Source organism: Macaca fascicularis, chromosome 5, assembly GCF_037993035.2.
Source record: "Macaca fascicularis isolate 582-1 chromosome 5, T2T-MFA8v1.1".
In the NCBI taxonomy this organism is placed as follows: Eukaryota; Metazoa; Chordata; class Mammalia; order Primates; family Cercopithecidae; genus Macaca; species Macaca fascicularis.
In genome coordinates, this window is record NC_088379.1 from 37,592,515 (window position 1) to 37,612,819 (window position 20,305).

Genomic DNA, 20,305 nt, shown 5'->3' on the forward strand with positions numbered 1-20,305 from the left:
TGTCAAAGTTTTCCCTAAGGATTCTAGAGTCTATCCTTGAGGTAATACCTCAAGGATTCAGTAGGTCTCTGGTTTCTAGGGTGTGGTATTCACAGTGGTGACAAACATTATTGTAAGAGAATGTTCTACCCTTGAGAATTCATCTGGGGATCGGAAGAAAGCCAAAAAGCAAACTGCTTCGTCCTCTAGTTTAATCTGCCTGTTACACGGTCTCCTAGCAGCCTGTATCTTCTCTTCAAAGCACTTCATTGTTTATACAACTATTAGTTTTATCTCTTCCCTCCCCTTTCCTCTCTCTCCTCTCCTGGTTGCCTTCCCTCCTCTCCTCTCCTCCTCCTCCTCCTCCTCCTCCTCCTCCTCCTCCTCCTCCTCCTCCTTCTCTTTCTTTCTCTTTCTACTTCCTTTTTCCCTCTCTCCTCCTGTCTCTCTTGTTCATGATTATTTCTACCATGTAGCATATGCTTACACATGCTGGTGTTCTGTAAAATTGGGGAATGAAGGTGGGGAGTGAATCTTGAGATTATCCTTAGACCTGCAACGCTTGTGCATTTGATATTTTTATTTTAGGGCAGAGGAATTTTTTATTTTATTTGTTGATTTATTTATTTATTTTTCAGCCGGAGTACAGTAGTGTGATCTCGGCTTACTGCAACTTCCACCTCTCAGGTTCAAGCCGTTCTCCTGCCTCAGCCTCCCAAGTAGCTGGGATTACAGGCATGTGCCACTATGCTTGGCTAATTTTTGTATTTTTAGTAAAGATGGGGTTTCACCAGTTTGACCAGGCTGGTCTCGAACTACTGACCTCACGTAATCCACCTGCCTCAGCCTCCCAAAATGCTGAGATTACAAGCTTGAGCCACCACGCCTAGCCAGGCAGAAGAATTTTATTTTTGAGATTTATGACCTAATGCAGCCCTTACCAATATTCTTAACACTCTCCTTTTAAGTTTTTGAGTAAGCCAGTTTCATTACAAGTCATCATTGTCAGCTTCAGGTGTTTGACCCAGAGAAGGACATTTGTATTCCGCTTTGGGCTATGGCTCTACTTGATTAAGTAATCTTAAGTAGATGCTCCTGCCTCACTAGGCCTCCAAGCATCTTCCTTGTAAAAGGAGTTGATTGGTCTGTGTGATTCCTTAGGACTCTCCAGCTCTACAGCCCATCCCCATTCAGCCAGAGGACATGGTGCTTCTTCGAGGTCTCTGCCAGGACATTAGTAGGCAGTGGAAATCTTCCACCAAAATTCAAGGGGGATTTTGAACATCAGAAGATGGAAAATGAGAATCAATCCATCAAATTTATTATTTGTTATTAATTAAGGTTGAAAGAGTGAAAGTACTGACCAATATGCATCTGTGATTTTAATCAGCCATGCTGTCGCAGTCCGCTGTTTCTGTGGAAAATTAAGATTTGCCTTTATGTCAGCTGCTGGGTATTTGGGCAGACAATGTTGTAGGAGGAGAAAAGTACAGCTGTTTTGGTCAGTTCCAGGTTTGCATACTGACACCTCTGCTCACTAGTGATCTTGACCCGGCTTCTCTAAGCCTCAGTTTCCTCATCTGTAAAATGGAAAGAATACCCATCTTATTGTGACTATTATTAGATAAATGAAATTGTGTACGTAACATGCTTGGCACATAGAAAGCACTCAAGAAAAGCTAACTTACAACTAGGCGCAGTGGCTCATGCCTGTAATCCCAGCACTTTGGGAGGCCAAGGCAGGTGGATCGCCTGAGGTCATGAGTTTGAGACCAACCTGGCCAACATGGTGAAACCCTGTCTCTACTAAAAATACAAAAAAATTAGCCGGGCATGGTGGCGTGCATCTGTAATCCCAGCTACTCGGGAGGCTGAGATAGGAGAATTGCTTGAACCCAGGATGGGGAGGCTGCAGTGAGCCGAGATCATGCCACTGCACTCCAGCCTGGCCAATAGAGCAAGATTCTGTCTCAAAACAAACAAACAGAAAACAAGAAAAAAGAAAAGCTAACTTATTTCTACTGACTTTTCCTAGTTGATTTGTGAAAACAAGGTGACAGGCCAATTTGGAGAAAAATATGGGTAGAAGTTGGTGACCTGGCTTCACTTAGCCAAGTCTTTTATTCACTGACCATATTGTCATCATCTTACCTATGTTCCAGAATTGGTTAATTGTTACAGAATAGTCCCGGAGTTTTGAAGGAAAAAAATGGGAAACTTGCTGCAAAGGCAGCCAGACCTGGCCCCACCCTCCAGCTCCCTGCAGTATTTTAAGTCAGCGTCTCAGATGATGATGATGATGGTCACCATCCGATCACCATTTATCATGTTCCTACATATGCATTGTCTCATTTCATTCTCAGCCATAGCAACTCTGTGGGATGGTGGATTACATGTTGTTATCTGGTGAGGAAATAGAAACTCAAGGAGGTCAGATGACTAGCCCACATTCACACTGCTAATCCGTGGATGGAGAAAGAGTTGAACACAGCTCCTGACTCTAGATCCAGAGTCTTTTTGCCACTTCATGTAGTCAGGCATAAAATAATGATTCTGTCTTATTTCTGAATATTTAACTTATATGTAATTTCACTCTCATGTTTTCACTTCCTTACAGAATATCTACTTCTTTCAAGAAGTATTTTAAAGATCAGTGCTGTCATATTCATTTATTTTACTATAGATCAAATTCTATGGTAACAAATAAGATTACCAAAAATCCCCAGGTATGTCTACATACATATATATGTATGTGTGTATGCACATGCATATATATCTTTTTCTTTCAAAAGCTCTATCCAATAGTCCAGAAATATATTCCATTGAAAAGAAAAATAAATGGATTCAATTTAAAATCCCAAATGAACTTGCTCAATTTTGGCGGGAGGGAGGTTGTGTTGAAATTTAATTTCTTTGCTATTTGGGACTCATGCTACTTCTCAGAAGAGACACAGTTTTCCAGTAGAGATAAATGACCTCTTCCAAGAACAATGGAAATAGAAAGGGGATGGGCATGGGGTGGGGGGCGCCGCGGGAGAAGGGCAGGAAGCACAGATGAACTGAAAAGAGAAGAGTTATAAGCAGGTTGGCTTCCTTTAAAAAGATGGGAGAGGGTCTCCAAAAAATAAATAAAATAAAAAGTTAGGCTACCTATTGGACTATCCTTCAAAGAGTGACTGTAACTTAGTGTAAAAGCAGATTTTAAAAAATATAAATACAGTGAGTCACAAAATTCTCTCACCAAAACCAAGATATGAAAAAAAAGAAAAAAAAAAGAGTAGCTTCTATTTTCTTCAAAACTGCTCTGAGCTTCGTGTAAGCCTCATTCCCTGGGGAATCCAGGAAAACTTAGAATTGCCAAGAAACAGTATTCCGATTTCCTCTGATTTAAAGTCTCCTTTCCATTTAACCATTCAGTCTATTCTACTGGGTATCATCTGGTGGGGTGTAAGAAGTCTCTTGAGATAAATAATGTTTCAGAGCATGCCTTTTTCTTTCCCTTCCCAGGATGGTGTCTATATACCATGGGGGATGAGGGGGACTGTCTCTTCCCTCATACGGTGTCTGGACAGACCAACTCCTTGGACTGATGACTGCTGAGTGGGCCTGGTTCTGTCTGGCTTCTTGAGAAGCCACATGTGCTGACCCTACTGCTGGAGCCCGTAGTCCTGATCATTTGTCCTGGCTCACTGTGGCCTCTCTTGCCACTCCCAAGTCTTTGCTGGTCCACTTGTTTCCTCAGAATCTCTGGGTCCTCTCTCAGAGGCATGAGGGCTCCCTCAGTTGTGAGGAACAGGAAAGATGGCCTTGGACTCATCCATTCATTGCCTTCCATCACCTCCACATCATTATTCTTCAATGGTGTTAAACATGTCCTCAGACTAAAGCTTACAGCCTCCTTGCATGAGTCCTGGAGAAATTGTCATCCACTGTCTCCTCCCAGTATCTTTTATCTTCCCCCGAGAGTGGATGTTTCAGTAGCATCCCACCCTCGTCTTGAATTTTCTTCCCTGAGCTGCTGGCTCTGACCTACATTCTTTACCACCATCTCTCCTTTTCCCCCCGTCTTGGCTCATAAGTGAATGGGGTATTTTCACTGCACTGGGAAAGAAACTAGATCAGAGTCTTCTAAGCTTGAATCTGATATGTATTGGGAGTTAAGGGAATTCAGACTGGCCTTCAAGATTACTGTCTTGACCACTAAATGTCTTTTGAATGTCAAAAACTGCATGTTCTTTTCTTTGAATTCATGCTGATAAACCTGAGACAAATAGATGTCTATGGCAGAACTTTGAGGTAAATCAGTATATTAATGAATTTTTTTAAAATTACAAAAAATTAAAATAAAAATAGAAGAATATGTTCTTATTACAAATATTCAACAACACAAACATATATAGTAAAAAGAAAAATTCTGTCTTGCCTTGCACCCCATCCTACCATCATACTTTCCCCTCCAGATGTAACTGCTATTAACAGTTTAGGGTATACCCTTCCAGACCATTTTCTATATGTTTATATACATATGTATGTGAAAACTAAACAAAGGTATAGTTTTGCTTCAATTTTTAGTGAAGTGACAATGACACATAGTCTTCTTTTACTTAACAATATGTTTTGTAACTCATTCCCTATCAGTAGGTATCAGTCAACTTCACTTTTAAAAACTGATGCATGGTAATCCATAGTATGGATGGACCATTATTTAGTCAACCATTTTTCATGATGTTACATTTACATTATCTTACAACATTTGGCTTTTATAAACGGTGACACCCTTGTTTACATCTCCTTATACAGTAGCTCAAGCATTGCAGACATGTTTGCCTTATAAGAGCCTAATGTGGAAAGTGATGACATTCCATATCTGTCCTTTGACCACCTGTAAACATGAAAAGCAATGCTGTCAGGAGCCCCATAGCCAGAAGCTGAGCTTCTGCTTTAATTTTGGTCGTTATTCTTCATTTTTACCACTCAGTCAGCCCCCCTGAAATGGCAGAGTTTTCAATTTAAATTTTTCTTCTTTAAAAAAATTTCTTTTATTTTTTATTTTTTTAGAGATGGGGTCTTGCTATGTTGCCCAGGATAGTCTTGAACTCCTGAACTCATGTGATCCTCCTGCCTCAGCCTCCCAAAGTGCTAGGATTACAGGATGAGCCACCGCACCCAGCCATCAACTTATGTTTTTCAAAAAGTACCACAGTATAGGTAGAATAAGGCAAATTCAATGTGTTAATCAATGCTTATCGGTATGGACCTATTTTTAGTATCATTATTTCAGAGAATAAAGTTGAAACTCACAGTGCATCATCCTCAAAACTGCAGAGTGGTCTTTTCGTGGGTGGCAGAGTCATGGCAGTGAGTTCTGTCAGTGGTGGTCATGCAGGACAGCAGTATGCCCAAGTTACCACCATCGTGATGAAGACATGAAATGCTTGCTTCTCTGCACTGTACAGGGCCTCAGTGGAGAAGAAGCTTGTGGCTGCAGGCACAGCACAGCTCAGGTAACCAGCTGTCTTGACACGGGTTTGTCGCTACCCAGTTTATTGATTCACCACCGTGGAGACTTCATGCCCTCCTTTCTGCTTCCGCTGCCTTTACCGTTTCTGCTAAACTATATTCTTTCTCTCCTAGGTCACTGGACAGATGGTCCCTTTGGATCATGTGCTCATCCCTGGTCCAGTCAGCTGTGACCAGAGGAGCAAGATCGTGTGAGACAAGGCTTGAAACCTAAGGAATTTCAAAGAGGGGACCACGATGGGCATTCAGCGGCGTCTCAGGAGGGGGCAGAGTAACCAGCAGGTGCTTTGCATGCTGGTCTTGTGTGTCTGGAAAGGGCATCCTGCTAAAACATTTGTCATGAAACTTCTCATCAGCGTTTCCAGCGTGCAGGAGCAATGGCGAGAGCCACTTAGATACCATCTGATTATAATGTGTTTCTCAGAGAAATAAAGAGCCCAAATGGAAACACACTTCTGGTTGTCAATTTTTACAAACGCCCTGGAACTCAATGACAGTTCTCCAGGATCGATATGGTCTGGTGACAGTGAATTGATTGTTCCAGCAGAGATCTTTAATGAGATTGTTCACACTATTCAGGCACCACCATCTCCAGCAGATTACAATGACAATGGCGGGGCCTTGTGAATATAGAAAGCAAAGCAACCTTCCTGCTCATTTCTTTTTGAAAGCACTAACCCCTAGCAGCAAGGCCTTCTTGTTAATTAGTTGTTAATTATTGGGACAACTCGTGAAATGTTTGTTAAAGAGCTGGTCCAAGTGGCAAAGAAAAGAACCCACAGCAAGAGACTGAATGGAAGGATAATAAAAGGAACGAATACGCTTTTACACAGTTCACTGGCACCAAGGAAATTCTAGCAACTTACTCCTCTGGTGCAAGAGGAGAGGTACTGTAGAAATGCATAGCAAACAAACTAGAATGGATGAAAACATAATAGACATGTAGAGCTAGAAGGAACCTCTATAATCATCTTCCCTTATTTTACAGATTGGGAAACCCAGGTAACAGCGCATGGATGAATTGCCTAAGGTTCCGCTCCTAGTTGGTGTCCTGCGAATCAGTGCAGCCCCGAGAACTCATCACTACCAGGCCCAGTTGAAGGTGAGTGGTGGGGCATTTGATTTGGACCTCCCATTACAAAGGGGTTCTATTCTAGTGTTTTTTTCTTTATCCTCAAATGACAAGTATGGTCTATGATGTATACGGTTAAAGCAACACACCGACAAGCTATGACATACATGATCAAAGCAATAAACCAACAGATTTAGATTGTCTTTCATGTAACTTTTAACCTGTATCCCATGACTGTATAACCAGACCACACCACCTTTGAAGCTTTATAAATAAATACTTTAAAAATAAATTCCATTATTGTGTGAACAATTATATTGTGTTGTTTACTTATTCTTTTTTTTCCTATGAAAAGTTCATTTGTTACGTATATATCTATAATATACCATAGTTTTTCTTATCTTGTTTTGGCATTTAAATTTTTTCTATCTTCTCTTTACTTTTTAAAAAATATTCTAAAATCTACAAAAATAGAAGCAGCCCAGGCTTCTCGAACCTCTCAGGGCTCTCATTCACTGCTCTATGTGTTCTTATTGTAGCATGTCACTTTCATAAGGGATTTAAGTTGACACAGTCAGGTTGTAGCTTTCATGATGTTACATTAACATTATCTTACAACTTTTGGTTTTTATAAAGGGTGACTATCTTTTTTTTTAAGTAGGAGATTCTGTGTTGCACATCTGGAAGGCTGTCATAGGAACCCAGAACTTTGCTATCCATCTCCTGTCAGGTGTAGACAACCTGGACACCAGTCCCGGTAAATTCTTAGGGAAGAGCAGTTAATATTTTCATTCTCTACACTAGCCATGCCGATTTGTTTGGGTAGCTCTGTAATATGCCTTCAAGTTCATTCTTATGCACAATCATCTTTTAACTTAATATAGTTACTTAATGCAATTGACTTAGTTTAGTTGACTTAATATAGTTTAATATAGTTAATTTAATATAGTTTACCTGCAATATAGCAGGTAAAACAATCAGAGTAGGGGTAAAGTAAGAATATTATTATTATTATTATTATTATTATTATTATTTTTTTTTTTTTGAGACGGAGTCTCGCTCTGTCGCCCAGCCCAGGCTGGAGTGCAGTGGCGTGATCTCGGCTCACTGCAAGCTCCTCCTCCCGGGTTCACGCCATTCTCCTGCCTCAGCCTCCCGAGTAGCTGGGACTACAGGCGCCCACAACCGCGCCCGGCTAATTTTTTGTAATTTTTAGTAGAGACGGGGTTTCACCGTGGTCTCGATCTCCTGACCTCGTGATCCGCCCGCCTCGACCTCCCAAAGTGCTGGGATTACAGGCGTGAGCCACCGCGCCCAGCCAAGAATATTATTAAAAACATTTTTATTCCCCCTTGAAGAGTTGCTGTAAAATGGTGTCTTTTCATTCCTGCTTTCTGCTTTCAGAAGTGATTTGGAAAGTATTGCGGGATGATGCCACTTTTGTAATGAAACTACATAGGTTCTATGCAATCTATGATAATTGAAGATTCTATTCCTTAGGAAACCCTTCAGTCCCTTACACTGGCCCTGTTACGTGGTGCCAGGCGTGCAGCCTTACCTGACGCACCTAGGACTTCTGTCTCATTCTTCTCCCAAGTTACACTGTGTAGTCTCAATGGTTCTCAAACTTTAGCCTGCATGAGATCACCTGGCAAACTGGTGTAAAATGCAGAACCCAGCCTCTCTCACAGAGATTCTGATTCATTAGATGTGGGGCAGGGCCAAGGAATCTGCATTTTTAAGAAACACTGCATTTCAGTGTTAGGTATTTTAGAAGCACCGTTGAGAAACTCTGATCTGCCCACATTTTCTTACCAGTCCCTTGACTGGTAAGTCCCTTGACACGGATGCATGCTTTTGTATCCATCCAAGGGACCTGGTAAGAAGCCTCTGAATTATAGGCTTTATCTGTTTATTTGGGTGACTCACTCCGGGGATCCCTGGGTAGATGCCCCTCCTCACTCAACCTGACTCCCAGGACCTTCCTCTACTCCCTTTGCCTCTGGCAGGGAGAACAAAAGGAGCCTGGAGAAGGGCAGACCCCCAGCAGAATAATGCCTACCAGTGGGACCTTCCTTCTAGGCTCACTGCATTACCTGTGAATATATTTTTAGAATAGATTTAGAAAAAACTCAGGCCATTTGGGGTCAGTTCTGGTGATTCTGGTTTATGATCAAGTGGGAGAATTACTATTCAAGATCAAGCTACATATAACTATAACACACATCACAGCTGGCATTCTGGCTTGGGTCATAAATGCATCCATGGCATCAGATGCAGCGTTTCAAAAATACTCTCTGTAATGATGGTGGATATCACAGCCAGGCTGCCCTGAATGAACTTACAGGTTGCTTACAACTTGCTCTTGTTCTAATGGGTTGGGCAGCCATTTTTACTGACTGTCTCGTTGATTCATTGGTACTCTGCTATGCCAGTTGTCAAATACTTGTACTACTGGAATTAATATACAATTTTTCTCCTGAAGGACAAAACTTCTGTGAATATCTCATTTGAGAATGTTTCTTAAAAATCTAATCTCGTGAACTAATAGTCAATCTTTGCAAATGACGTAAGTCATATGGCTCACATTCTAAGTGAAAATCTACTTTAAGCCAGGTTAATATTAGTCCTACATTTATTCCACGTATTAGCTTATATAAGCTTGAAATCTCCATGTTGTGTGTCTACTGCTGCAAGCATTCACTTCCAAAGTCTGCATGAGGTTGGAAATTTAATAATCCCAATACTCCAGCAAAAAGATGCCTTTAACTTTCTTGGCCATATCTTTAGCTTGGTTTCCTACAGATGGCACTCTGCTGATTCATTTCCTGATGGTGCACTCAAGTTGATTGTTTTATTCTTTCGAAGAATGTTATAAATTGCAGTTTGCTTAGAGTTGAATGATGATGGGGTGGGCTGGGGTTTACAGTTGAGAAGCACCACTTTAGCTTATAATAGGAAGCATGTAATTTCAATTCATGAAATAAGCTGGAGAAGTATTTATAAATAATTATATGTCTGGATGTGTTTGTATATATAGTTACATTTATTTTTAAGCATACATAGAACTTAAATTAAATATAAAAATATTCATACATATAGTAATGCAAAAACCACTATACCATTTAAAAATTTTTAACTTAAGTTCCAATTCTGGGGGTAAAAGGAGTGGTCAATTCTCAGTTATCACCACACCTAACTTATCAGTAGAACACTAGATACAACTGATGAATCCTTCCTTCATTTTGCTGTCAGACATTACTTGCAGTTGGCTTTCCTTCTGCCTCTGGGACTGCACCATCTGTTAGTCACCATTGCTTGTTCCTTCTCTTTTGACCAACCTCTGAGCATCAGAGTGATGAGGATTTAATCTTTGGACCTTATATGGAGCTATACTCACTTCCTAAAATTTCAGACTTGTGTATCCAGTTACCTAGTTAACTTTCCATTTGGACGTCTAACAAACATCTCCTGCTGAGTGTGTCCAAGGCAGAACTCTTAATTTATAACCCCTCATCCCAACCTCACCACTCCTGTTGTTTTTCCCATCATGATAAAAGGCAATTTCTTTGCTCTCCTTGCTTAGGCCAAATCCTCAAAGTCATATTTGACTGTTCTTCTTTTCTCATACTCCATATTCAATCTGCCAGCAAATCCCATTGGCTCTTCCTTTGAAATAAGGAAAATAAGCCAACCTCACCACCTCCTTCACTTGCTGGTCCAAGGCTCTGTAATCTCTCTACTATATTATTGCCATGGCCTAATTACTGGACTTTCTATCTCTTGTCTCTCTTAGACTTTTCTCAGCACAACCACCGCAGTGATCCTCTTAAATTTTAAGCCCAAACAAGTCAGGTTTTTGCACAAAACCCTCCAATGGTTTCTCAAATCATTCAGCACAAAAACCAGAGTCCCTCTAATTACTTATAAAACGCTCCCCCAATCTACCATCCCTGACCTCATCACTAATACTCTTACACTTAATCATCTGCTTCAGCCCTACAATTTCCTCTGCTGTTCCTCAGACATCCCAAAGATTTTGTCACCTGAAGGTCTTTGCATGTTCTGCCTCCTTGTCCTGGAAAGCTTTTCCCCAAATACCATTTTTTCTCTGCCTTCAGATTTTTGATCAAATGTCACCTTGTTCCCAAAGTTTTCTCTGACCATGCTATTTAAAGTACAATGCTCTACTCCACCCCTTGCAATCTCAGTGCCTCTGTCCTGCTTTAGTTTTCCTTTGAAGCCATTATCAACTGACATAGAGTTTGCTAATATATTTTGTCATTTTCTGTCTCCTCACATTAGGAACTAGGGTTCATGAGAGTAGAGGTTTTGTAGGCTTTGGAAATTAGTATTTCTTTAGCAACAAGAACAGTGCATATGGCAGATACTCAATAAATCCGTGCTTAAAAAAGTAACAGTGTATCATGATAAAAATACATAAGCACATGAATCAAATATAAATACAATGGTATCCATCTCCAATATGTTCTCCAGTGATCTTTACATGCTGCTAAAGAATTAGTGTAGTCCTCCTCTCCATTGTATCAGGGTTAATTTGTGTAACCAATAGATTATGTAATGTTGTGTGACCTCTGAAACTAGATTGTAAAAAATAGTAAGTTTCTATTTTGTTCTCTTGGATCACTGACTCTGAGGGAAGCCAGTGACAATGGGGACACTCAGCAGCCCTGTGAAGTGGGTCATGTGGCATGTAACTAAGACTTGCATCCAACCAATAACATTTTGCCAGCCATGTGAGTGAGTCATGCTGGAAATGGATTTGCCAGCCCCAGTAAAGGCTTCAAATGGTTACAGATTTGACCAACATCTTAACTACAATTTAATGAGAGACTCCAAGCCAGGACCACCAAGATAAGCTGTTCCCAAATTCCTAACACAGAGACTGTATGAGATTAAAAAGAAGTTTATTGTTGCTCTAAGCCACTAATCTTGACTAATTTGTTATACAGAAATAGTAATTAATATGGGTTTTTGTACCTAAATTTTATACCTGGAATGCTGTAACAAAAATAAAAATGTGGGAGAAGCTTTGGAATTCTTAGGATCCAGACAAATTTTAAGGAGAACATTAGGTGAAAAACTAAAGGACTTTGAAGAGACTGATAGCAGAAACCCAGTGTCCTTTGAGGAGGCTGCCATTAAGAGCTTAATGAAAAGTAAGAAATATGTTGTTGGATATGAAAGAAAGGGAATCCTTGTTATGTAGTGGGAAAAAGTTTAGCAGTGCTGTCACCTGTGATAATATTAAAAGAAGGAAATTCACTTATTGAATTGGTGAATCTAACTAAGGAGATTTCCAGGCAGAGTATTGAAAGTGCCCCCTGGTTAAGTCTTGCTTTAAAATGTGAGTGGAGACAAATAAGCTAAAAGAATAGGTCTTAATTTAAAGTAAAACCCAGGAATTTCTGGATTTGAAAATTTCTAGCCTTTCTGGATGTCAACTGATACTAATATTTAGCAATGACTTCTGGGCAAAGATGAAACCCTTTCTTTTCTCAGGAAATCATGGTATAAAGGTGAAACATACAATGTGACTGTAAAATACTTTGTTAAAGACTCAGAAATATCCAAGGCAGTGTCTCCTTAAAGAACTGTTGGGTCAAACAACAGGGCTTCTAACAAGCTTAGGGGTGATATCCCTGAGCAGTCCCAGCAGAAGCCCAAGACATAGAAATGCTTATCTCAAAAAGATTTGTAAATGTGGACTTTGACTAATGTAGTAAGCATCAATAATATTTAAAGGAGATCCACAAAATTTTAAGAGAATAGTATTAGCAAAACTATCTCTAGCATGAACTAAAAGAGACAAGGATGGCCGGGTGCGGTGGCTCAAGCCTGTAATCTCAGCACTTTGGGAGGCCAAGACGGGTAGATCACGAGGTCAGGAGATCGAGACCATCCTGGCTAACACAGTGAAACTCCGTCTCTACTAAAAAAAAATGCAGAAAACTAGCCAGGCGAGATGGCAGGCGCCTGTAGTCCCACCTACTTGGGAGGCTGAGGCAGGAGAATGGCGTAAACCTGGGAAGCGGAACTTGCAGTGAGCTGAGATCTGGCCACTGCACTCCAGCCTGGGCGACAGAGCAAGACTCCGTCTCAAAAAAAAAAAAAAAAAAAAAAAAAGAGACAAAGACAATAAAAATGAAGAAGACATTTGACCCCAAAGTTTATGGGAAGGAAGAAGTGTGAAAAAACTACTGAAGTATAAATATGGGCTATCTTTCATAGAAAATGAAGGATGCTTCAAAGGGCAAAACCATGATCCCAGAAGGTGGGGGCAGGAACCATGGAGAATTATTCTCAGGCCTTCACTCCCAATCAAGAAACTACCAGAAAATGTTCTGACAAATTTCAGAATTGTTATGTGCCAGTGATTCCTGTGTGACTCTCTTTCTCTCCTACATGGTTATTTTATTCTTAGGCTACCATTGTAGATTGAGTTTGTTGGAGAAGCATATAACTTAATTCTTTAGTTCACAGGCTTTCAGATCAAAAATAACTGTGCTTGAATAATTGGACTTGAAGAGCCTTATCTGCACATGGACCTGATTTGGATAATGAGAGTCTGGACTTTGAGCTGATGCTCTGATGAGATGAGAGTTTTGGAGAGCTTGAAAGGGGATGGGTATATTTTGCATGTTAGCGGGCATTGACAGCCAGAAGGTGAACTGTTATAGGTAATCTCTGGTGGCCATCAATGATTCTTTCTTTCTAGAAATTATGCTCTGTGTTGTCAGCCTTCTTCCAAAATGAATGGGGCTTATTTATGTAAGTAATGGGATATTTTTAAAGGATGGTATGTGACTTCAGTGGCTAAGTTTTTAAAAATTTGTAGTTTCTAGAGGGATGACCTCTCTCACCACTCCTATTCAACATAGTGTTGGAAATTCTGGCCAGGGCAATCAGGCAGGAGAAAGAAATAAAGGGTATTTGATTAGGAAAAGAGGAAGTCAAATTGTACCTGTTTTCAGGTGACATGATTGTATATTTAGAAAACTCCATCATCTCAGCCCAAGATCTCCTTAAGCTGAAAAGCAGTTTCAGCAAAGTCTCAGGATACAAAATCAATGTGCAAAAATCCAAGCATTCCTATACACCAATAACACACAAACAAGTCAAATCATGGGTGAACTCCCATTCACAATTACTTCAAAGAGAATAAAATACCTAGGAATCCAACTTACAAGGGGTGTGAAGGACCTCTTCAAGGAGAACTACAAACCACTGCTCAATGAAATAAAAGAGGACACAAACAAATGGAATAACATTCCATGCTCATGGATAGGAAGAATCAATGTTGTGAAAATGGCCATACAGCCCAAGGTAATTTATAGATTCAATGCCATCCCCATTAAGCTACCAATGACTTTCTTCACAGAATTGGAAAAAACTACTTTAAAGTTCATATGGATCCAAAAAAGAGCCCACATTACCAAGATAATCCTAAACCAAAAGAGCAAAGCTGGAGGCATCACGCTACCTGACTTCAAACTATACTACAAGGCTACAGTAACCAAAACAGCATGGTACTGGTACCAAAACAGAGATATAGACCAATGGAACAGAGCAGAGCCCTCAGAAATAATATCACACATCTACAACCATTTGATCTTCAACAAACTTGACAAAAACAAGAAATGGGGAAAGGATTCCCTATTTAATAAATGGTGCTGGGAAAACTGGCCAGCCATATGTAGAAAGCTGAAATTGGATCCCTTCCTTACACCTTATGCAAAAATTAATTCAAGATGGATTAAAGACTTAAATGTTACACCTAAAACCATAAAAACCCTAGAAGAAAACCTAGGCAATGCCATTCAGGACATAGGCATGGGCAAGGACTTCATGCCTAAAACACCAAAAGTGATGGCAACAAAAGCCAAAATTGACAAATGGGATCTAATTAAACTAAAGAGCTTCTGCACAGCAAAAGAAACTACCATCAGAGTGAACAGGCAACCTACAGAATGGGAGAAAATTTTTACAATCTACCCATCTGACAAAGGGCTAATATCCAGAATCTACAAAGAACTTAAACAAATTTACAAGAAAAAATCAAACAAACCCATCAAAAAGTGGGCAAAGGATATGAACAGACACTTCTCAAAAGAAGACATTTATGCAGCCAACAGACACATGAAAAAATGCTCATCGTCACTGGCCATCAGAGAAATGCAAATCAAAACGACAATGAGATACCATCTCACACCAGTTAGAATGGCCATCATTAAAAAGTCAGGAAACAACAGGTGCTGGAGAGGATGTGGAGAAACAGGAAGACTTTTACACTGTTGGTGGGACTGTAAACTAGTTCAACCATTGTGGAAGACAGTGTGGTGATTCCTCAAGGATCTAGAACTAGAAATGCCATTTGACCTAACAATCCCATTACTAGGTATATACCCAAAGGATTATAAGTCATGCTGCTATAAAGACACATGCACACATGTTTATTGTAGCACTATTCACAATAGCAAAGACTTGGAACCAACCAAAATGTCCATCAATGATAGACTGGTTTAAGAAAATGTGGCACATATACACCATGGAATACTATGCAGCCATAAAAAAGGGTGAGTTCATGTCCTTTGTAGGTACCTGCATGAAGCTGGAAACCATCATTCTGAGCAAACTATTGCAAGGACAGAAAACCAAACACCACATGTTCTCACTTATAGTTGGGAACTGAACAATGAGAATACTTGGACACAGGAAGGGGACCATCACACACCGGGGCCTGCTGTGGGGTGGGGGGAGGGGGGAGGGATAGCATTAGGAGATATATCAAATGTAAACGACGAGTTAATGGGTGCAGCACACCAACATGGCACATGTATACTCATGTAACAAATCTGCAAGTTGTGCACATGTACCCTAGAACTTAAAGTATAATAAAAAAATTTTTTTTAAATGTGTAGCTTCTGTCTTCCTCACTTGGATCACTCACTTTGGGAGAAGCCAACTGATATGATATGAGGATACTCAAGCAACCCTATGCTCTTTCATTTCTTTCTTTCTTTCTTTCTTTCTTTCTTTCTTTCTTTCTTTCTTTCTTTCTTTCTTTCTTTCTCTTTCTTGCTTTCTTGCTTTCTTGCTTTCTTTCCTTTCCTTTCCTTTCCTTTTCTTTTCTCTTTTCCTTTCTTTTCTTTTCTTTTCTTTTTTTTGGCAGAGTTTTGCTCTTATTGCCCAGGCTGGAGTGCAATGGTGTGACCTCGGCTCACTGCAACCTCTGCCTCCTTGGTTCAAGTGATTCTCCTGCCTCAGCTTCCTAAATAGCTGGAATTACAGGCATGCACCATCACTCCAGCTAATTTTGTATTTTTAGTAGAGACAGGGTTTCTCCATGTTGGTCAGGCTGGTCTCAAACTGACCTCAGGTGATCCACCCACCTCAGCCTCCCAAAGTCCTGGGATTACAGCTGTGAGCCACTGTGCCTGGCCACTCTTTAAATTTTATCCACAAAAGCTATATGAGATAAAAATGTGTGTTGTTGTCTTATGCAACCAAGTTTTGGGACAATTTTGTATGCAGGAATAGACAACTAATACACATAAATCCTATAAGTTCAGCCATATCTTTGGAAACTTAGATCTCAAGACATCACTGGAATGTTAACCTTATATGTGATGCAGGCTGACTGTCCATTCATGGCCTATCAGATGACTGTGTGTGTTGTCAAGGAAGGGTTATTTAATTTTTCATTAATTTAAGCATATTCTATTTGTAGTTTCAATGAGAGATGATGTACACCATAAATATAAATTCTCCAGATCAAGAAGTGTATCAGTTAATTGTTACTATATGAAAATGGCCTCAAAACTTAATGGCTTAGTCAACTGATTGTTGTCAAGTGTGCCAAAATCAGTCAATGAAGAAAGAATAATCTTTTTAACAAACAGTATAGGACAACTGGAGATCCACATGCAAAAGAATGATGTTGGGCCTTTATCTCACACTATACCAAAAATATACTAAAAATAGATAAAAGACCTTAATATAAGAGCTAAAATTGGAAAACTCTTAGAAGAAAACATAGGAGTAAATCTTTATGACCTTGGATTTGGCAATGGTTGAAAACAATCCAAATGTCCATGAACTGATGAACAGATAAACAAAATGTGATACAGCCATACAATGGAATATTATTTGGCCATGAAAAGTAATGAAATACTGATGCATACTACAACATGTATAAACCTTGAAAACCTCATGCTAAGTGAACAAAGCCAGATGCAAAAGGCCAAATATTGTATAATTCCAACTATATGATATATCTGGAATTGGCAAATTCCTAGAGATAAAAAATAGATTAGTAGTTGTCAGAGGCTGGAGAAAGGGGAGAATGAAGAGTGAATATTTCATGAGTACAAGTTTTCCTATTGAGGCAATAAAAATAGTTCCAACTAGATAGTGGTGATGGTTGCAAAACACTGTGAAAGTACCAAATACCACTGAATTGTACACTTTAAAATTGTGTAAGTGGTAATTTTATTATGTGAAAAGAACAACAACAAAAATCTTAGTAGCTGAAGACAATAATAACTTATTAACATTTCTGAGTATTTCTTCTGTTGATTTTATCTGGTGTCACACATGGATCTTCATACAGCTGGAGTGTCAGCTGTACTGGAAGGTCTAAGTTAGTCTCACTCACATGCCTAGAAGCACTTCTCTGTGTGGCCTCCCATTGTTCCACAGTCTAGGTTGGTTTTCTTACATGGCAGGCTCAAAGGAGCGTTCTAAGAAGGCTATGAGGCTTTTTGAGGTCTGGGCCTGGCACTCACACAGCATCACTTTTTTTTTTTTTTTTAATGGAGTCTCACTCTGTCATCCATCCTGGAGTGCAGTGGTGTGATCTTGGCTCACTGCAACTTCCGCCTCCTGGGTTCAAGCGATTCTCCTGCCTTAGCCTTCCAAGTAGGTGGGATTACAGGCATGTGCCACCACACCCAGCTAATTTTTGTAATTTTAGTAGAGATGAGGCTTCACCATGTTGGCCAGGCTGGTCTCGAACTCCCAACCTCAGAGGATCTGCCCGCCTCGGCCTTCCAAAGTGCTGGGATTATAGGCATATGTCATTGCACCCGACTTACACATCATCACTTTTATCACATCTATTGGTCTAAACAATTCACTAAGTCAGCCCAGATTAAAAGAGGGAAAAACAAACCACCTGTTCACTGGAGAAGCAGTGAAGTCACAATGCACAGAATATGGGAGAAATTTTTGTAGCTATCTTTGAAAACAATTACTACAAGTAGAATTTGCCCCATTCTCACCTTTTAATTAGTAGATTATCACATTATCATAATCATCATTTTGTACTAAGACAAATGACGAAATTAAAACCAAATCACTTTAAAGAAATACTTAGCATTTTGAGGAATACATTTATGATGAATATACCACTTTTTTTCCAGCTTTGGCTTAAAGCAACTTACATAGTTGGGATTCTGTTGGATTCTTTCTCGCTCCCTGGTTCCGAAAGACACCATAGTAATACTCCATACTCTTATAGCTTTAGGCTACTTGCTGTAAGAGATAAAAAAAACTGTTTTCCCCCTTTCAAATCACTCACTACTCTCAGTACTTTACTTCTGACACCAGATACATGGGGAGTTTTCCCCACACACTAAGAAATTCTCCAATGAGCACTAACTGGGTTTCCTATAATTTAAATCAATGCTGACACTATGTATCTGGAGTTAGGGTCAGAACCCACAGGTAAAAGGGCTCAGGTCCCGTAAGAGTGCCCCTCACCCCCAAAGACATCAATCGCACATAATAGGTCACATATACTTCTGACTGACCAGTTATAAATCAGGGTTCCTATATCCTGTTCTCGTATTTGAAGAATTTGCTAGAATGACTCATGGGACTCAGAGAAATACTTACACTTACTGGTTAATTATAAAAGATATTACAAATAATACAGAGGAACAGCCAGATGAAGAGGTATATAGAGCAAGGTATGAGGGAAGGGGTGAGGAGTTTCCATACCGTCTCTAAGGGCACCACCCTCCAGGCACCTCCATGTGTTTAACAATCCAGAAATTCTCTACATTCTGTCCTTTTTTTTTTTTTTTTTTGAGATGGAGTCTCGCTCTGTTGCCCAGGCTGGAGTGCAGTGGTGCAATCTGGGCTCACTGCAAGCTTGCAAGCTCCACCTCCCAGATTCACGCCGTTCTCCTGCCTCAGCCTCCTGAGTAGCTGGGACTACAGGTGCCTGCCACCACGCCCGACTAATTCTTTCTGGTTTTTTTTTTTTTTTAGTAGAGATGGGGTTTCACCGTGTTAGCCAGGATGCTCTTGATCTCCTGACCTTCTGATCTACCTGCCTCAGCTTCCCAAAGTGCTGGAATTACAGGCATGAGTCACTGCACCCGGCCTGTCCTTCTGTTTTTTATGAAGGCTTCATTATGCAGGCATGACTAATTACCATTGGCCATTGGTAATTAAGTCAATCTTCAGCCCTTCTTCCCTCCCTGAAAATCAGGGTGGGGCAGGGCTGAAAGTTCCAACCCTCCAATCACATGGTTTGTTCTCCTGGCAATCAGCCCTGATCCTGAGGTGATCCTGAAGCCCACTGAGTTTCCTCATTAGAACAAAAGATGCTCCTATCAAAAGATGCTCCTAAAAGGGATTTAGGAGCTCTGCACTACATGCTTCTATCACTCAGAGAATTACAAAGTTCTTAGGAGTTCTGTGTCAGGAGTCAGGGTCAAAGACAAAATATTTCACAAAAGATTCTCCTAGCACTCCTATCTAAAAAGACTTCTAAGTGCTCTACATCAGGAAGTGGATGCAAAGGCCAGTATATATATTTCCTATTATTTTCACATTTGCCTTTAATTAGAATTCTGTATTGCAGAAATTCACACACATACATACACTCACTATGCTGATATATGTAGAGTCCAATGAGAATAACAATAATTTCAGAAATGTCTGATTGCCAAAATCAGATACTATTTTTCTTTGACTTCAAAAATAGCATTGCCATGATAATCTCTCTTTTCAAAGCATAGCTCTCATGCATTTTGCAAAGTTATTGGTGATCCTTAAACAATCATTAAGTAAGTGACTGAATCTAATGCTAGGTAAATATTTGTTGTTTAGAGTAAGATTGTGGAATAGAAATATCCAGCACTCATTCCCTTACATAAACATCAATTTGAGCAACCAATCATGCATGAAAATATCTTCACAAGATCTGAGAAACCCAGCTGAGAGACTACAGCACATGGCTGAAACACAGAAATAAGAAAAATGCAGTGAAGAGGGTAGGAAGGACATTTTCACATAAATTGCATCACCCCTTCTCTAAGCCCATGCAACACAGTGCAGAAAGAGATTCCCTCCATGTGGAGGAATAAGAATGAATGAGCACCCAATTTTTCCATGGACTCTAGCACCAGGCCTGTCTCAGTGGACTCTAATACCAGGTCAGCTCCTGCAACCACTGGCTCTAGGCTCACCCTGAAGACCCATGCTCTAGGACAACCCCAGCATCAGGCCAGCCCCTAGATGAAGATTTCAGCAGACCCAGAGCCCAGCCTTGCCGTAGTAGACTTTGCACCATGCCAGTTCCTGCAGACTCAAAACCAGGTTTACCCCTAAGGACCCAGGCACTACGCCTACCTCAGCACTAAGTTGGCTTCTGCAGACCCTCAGGGCCACCCTCATGGGTCTAGTTACTAGGCCCACTCC

At 40.3% G+C, this 20,305-nt stretch overlaps 1 long non-coding RNA gene across 1 annotated transcript in view; it reads left to right on the forward strand.

Moving 5' to 3' along the window:
- Nucleotides 1–6,335: 6,335 nt before the first annotated feature.
- LOC123573559 (uncharacterized) overlaps nucleotides 6,336–20,305 on the forward strand; it is a 94,209-nt gene continuing 80,239 nt past the window's right edge. Inside the window, exons 1-2 of the long non-coding RNA XR_006698169.3 lie at nucleotides 6,336–6,386; nucleotides 6,488–6,601. This is a non-coding gene — a long non-coding RNA (uncharacterized lncRNA). The remainder of the gene's footprint in view (nucleotides 6,387–6,487; nucleotides 6,602–20,305) is intronic.